Raw genomic sequence first — 4,693 nt, forward strand, 5'->3', positions numbered from 1 at the left:
CTCTCGTACGCACTTTCGTAATACTGTAATAGTCGCTCTATTGCACGTTAGATTTTATCGTCTCCTCGCGGACACAACGAAGCCATTGAGAATTCGTCAGAGTTTACCGCCGTCGTATGTTTATTCATTAGCTGCGTTTACTGATTCATGTGCAATTTTTAAGGACTGCGTCCACGATGCTAGAACTTAGTCCAAGTTCTAGTTTCCAGAAATGTGTAGCTAATCAACTTGCAGCTTTTACGGAATAGCTTCTAGTTTCGAGAAACTAGAACTTGGACCAAGTTCTAGCATCGTGGACGCAGACCTTTAGGCCTGGTTGCTACAACGTCGCTTAACTTTAACCTATTTCGCCGTTTGTCTCTTTCCAACTGTTACTTTAGAAAGAGACCGACGTGAATTAAACTAAGATTGAAGTTAAGTGACGTTTGGTGAAACCGGGTCTCTGTCGGTTTACAGCGTAATTCGTTTCTTTCGTCAATGTCCCTTATCGGCTGCTAAAATTGCACTAATCTCCGCGCTAAATCTTTCAACGAACAGAGGAATCTCTGTTCGGAACACGGACGCCGTGCCCGCCGCGGTTTAACTTCCACGGCGATGCACCATATACGTAGAGAGATGCAACGCGGATGCATGCCGTGGGATAGATACAGATAAATAACGTGTGAAGTCGGCGAGTAAACGGCCGGTGAGTGCGCTCGCTAAGGGCCGCTCTTGTCTCCGCGTTCGGCTTCGTCCGGGTTCAGGTGGATTCTCCACGGTGGGACGGTGTCCCCGCGGCTGAAAATTCCCCGCTGTACTGCACCGTACCGCTTATAAGACCTAATTGGGCCTTTGCTCCTCCGCGGACCAGCTGCCTTTAGGATACAGCGAGGCTGGGTGTTTAATTCAAATCGATTCTCGGTAAGATCGCCGGTCCACCGATCGTATATTACGACGCGCGCGGCCTTGATCGTCGGAAATTACAGCGGTCATGATTTGTCTTCTTCGACGCGCCGAGAATTACGGCTGTCCGTTAGGAATGCCGAATTTATAAGCGCGGAGCTCGTCGATCGATTATGCACGTCGGGATTGTGTTTGTTCAAAGGGAGATTAGATTGAGGCCAAGTTAATCACCATGTGAAAATTCCGCACGTGCTTTTTAACACTCCATAGACGTCAGCAATAAATCGATTATCGATTCAAGAGTCCTACGGCAGAGAGATATGAAATTTTCTTTATAACAGCACCGATAAAACTGTAGCTGCCGTAGCCGAAAACTGCATGTGGTAATTAAATTTCGGTTGTAAAATATGGACAGCTAATATTTAGTTGCGATGGCTAATACTTTGCTACTGTGCCTATTGTATTAGGTGCGACAGCAAACCGTTTGCCGTGGTTTAGAAATTTATAGTTACGCAGCGAAATAATATAATAGCTACGGTAGCAAAAATTTTTTTCAACGAATCTGCATACTGATCTGAGAAAACAATGAACAACTTAGATGTACCGCAAATGCAGTTAACGAGTTACTACACTGATAAATTTGTAGTGTTGAATTTAACTCAATCGTCGCCACTGCTTCTACTCGAGATTTCGTTCAACTTCCTTAAACAATGGAGTTAAAAGTGACCACAAAATGTGTTGAACAAAAGTAGTTGTCTTTCTAACCGGAACTTTTGTTGAAATAATAAATTTTACCACACACGGCAGCTAGAAATAGAAACATATTTAGTAGAAGCAGCGGCGACTACTCTTCGAGTCAAATTTGACACTACGAATTTGGCGTAACGTTAAGTACAGCGCCGCGGACTTTCACGTATATAATCCTCTTCGCGATCAAAGCGGCAGCGCGCACATCGACGATCAGTATTCCGGCTTTGTAACGTCATGCCGGGTGCGTGGATATCGCCGTAACGATGTAATCGTTCCTAATGGAAGAAGGTCGTGGCGTTAACGGCGGCATGCAAAAAACATGATCGGCGCGTTAAAAACGCGTAAAAGGCGCCGCGTGGGATTCCGAGGGGGACGATGGCGCGAATAACGACGATCGGGCGTTCGATTCAGACGGCTAATTGCGTTATTCCGCGGACTTTATGCGGGCGGGAAGTAGCGCGAGGGAGTGTCCTAATGCGCTCGCGGGCATATTATAAACCGGATTTCGTGTCGCGCGGATATTTAGTGTACGACGAGCCCCCTAAACCTCGGACGACCGCATTACCGCCACGATTCCCACTCCCGTAATCGCGGGCCACCTCGCAATTACATTTTATGCCTCGCGATCGACGAAACTTCGGCGCGCCCGTAATTCTCTCTTCGATTTCCACGAGACCCCGCCTCCCCGGCCCTCTGTCGCCCTTTCGCGATGCCGCTGCCGTGATCCACGGGGATCGTCTCGCAAATCTCGCGCGGCAGGCACGAGGGAAGAGAAGAAGGCGCCGTGGATCCGCGGGAAAATGTCGAGTATCCGGCGCGGTAATCGGCGCGCGTAACTCATCTTCGACGATAACGCGAAATTCCTGTCGAACGCGGACCGGATTCCTTCGCGGCGAGCCCACGCATACGAGCGTGCTCGCCTCAGCACGCGTGCTTGAGATAAGCCGCGCGTATGTACGCGCGCGCGCACATACGACGGCCCGACCATTCGATTCTCGCCAAACAGGCTAATTCCTTACGATAAGGCCGCGTTTCGTATTAATCGGGCCCCGATAAGGACCCACCGTGACTCCGGCGAGAGGCGGAATTAATTAAGGCCCACGGCACCGGATTGGTCGTCGATCCAATTGGGGAGAGGGAGGGGGGGGGGGAACAGTGCTGCCTCGATCGTATCTCTTTTTAACTGTCGCGACCTGGTTCACGGGGAGTGAGTTTAAATTGCCGAGGGAAAGGAGTCGCTATACACGAGAACTCACGATACAAATGTCTTAATTACGCGGCGGCGGTATTCGAGGTACGATTACGGAGACTGACGATGTTGACATTTGTAGGGTGCGATAATGAGCCGACATTTGGCGTTTTGCGTACGCGTTTACGCATACATATCTAACGGATACGTACAAATTTTTTATAACTCTCCGTAAGGTAAAGTACCCGATAAATTTCACTTTAATATTCCGAAATACGCAAAAAGTATGTTACGAGCAATCGCGGGATGTTGCCAGCGTCTTTCATTAATTATCATTAATTTAATTATCTTCAAAATTGCATCATTTATCGTACGTACGCGTATTGCGTGGAAAATGCTTTCACAAAAATAATAATAATCTTTCACGATCGACAATAGACAAGCGGAGGGATGCTATTTTCGTTATAAATGTGATCGTCCGAGGAGATAACGTATCTTGATAGGCAAGGCGCGCGGATTCCTCAAGAGCCCACGGCTTTCGGTCGCTCCCGGCGCGTTTTCTCGCCCCGCGCGTGCTAGGAGCGCGCGACGAACGCGCGAGAATAATATCGGGGGCGGTCTCCTTCCGCGTCGACGAGCGGCGCGTCGGGAAGCGTTTCCGCGAGTGGACGGCCCCGGCATCGGTGGCCTTAACATCCACGCGCGTACACGTGTACGGTAAGCAACACGGTGAGGCGGCATTATACGCGGGTCCATTTATCTGCGGGGATAAAATCCAGATAGGATCTGCCGCGTCCGCGCGAGGTCCTGCCAGTATTTGTCATGGAGATGCGACCCACCGATACCGCCTCGCCCGCCCGAGGAATTACCCTCGGCGCGCTCGGATTCTTCAGCGTACGTCAGTAATTTACCGCGCGGCTCGCCGTCATGTCACGCCGTCGAGGATGTCGGCGGGCCCCCGTCTCTCCTCTCTCTCTCCCTCTCCTAGCTATTCCCCCCTCTCATCCCCTTGGCACGTTATTTTTTCCCCGGTCTTCCGCCACGTTTCCCGACGACCGCGTTAATTTTCATTCCCCTACGTAGGCAACGAACGCGTTGCTTGTTTTCTCGCGTGCTCCCCCGTACGCCGGTCTGTACGGCTTTAACTTCTGCTCTTTGTAGGCAGTACCTACCCCTCGCGTCGTTTATTCTGCCTTCCCTCCGCTTTCCGTTTCTCTCCGTGCTCAGTTTACTTTACCAGGTGATTTTATATAACGACGTTACATGTTTTTTTTCTGGCTTATCTTTGTGAATATATTGACTTAATGTATTAATTAGTTTAATAAATAGCTGCATCTTTCCAATTTTTGGAAAGATGCACCAGCAAAAAGTGTAATCGACACGTCCACCACGTGAATATTTGAATAACAAGTGTATTCTTGATATTTATTACATTCTTGATAATATTACAGAAGATTATATGTATTATATTGTAGCGCAGCTTTTTATTTATGCATTTTAATAAGGAAGAAGTTATTACGTCTAAAGTATTTTTACGTGCCTGTGAAGATAAATTCTTGGTCGTTTAGCGCGGATTCTTCTCTCTCCTTTCTTTTCATTCTCATTTTGCAGCAGCTGTAACTTCTCCGACCACTAGGAATTAACGTTTAGATCGAGTTTGGGAACAGGTGGGTACGCCGTGACGAAATATTTTTTGCCGAATGCGTGGAATTGACAGGTGTCTCGTAAACTCACGTGTATTATGGCGACGCTATTAGCGAAATTGTGAGGCAGATTACTGTCTTTGTAACGATGGATATGTCATTAGTTCTCGGCGGAGTGAGTTTTTGCCAACGCGATCCAATACTGCTCTGGAATCATTTACTCACGAAT

This window comes from Vollenhovia emeryi, unplaced genomic scaffold (genome assembly GCF_000949405.1).
Source record: "Vollenhovia emeryi isolate VEMERY1.0 unplaced genomic scaffold, V.emery_V1.0 DF939163.1, whole genome shotgun sequence".
Lineage (NCBI taxonomy): Eukaryota > Metazoa > Arthropoda > Insecta > Hymenoptera > Formicidae > Vollenhovia > Vollenhovia emeryi.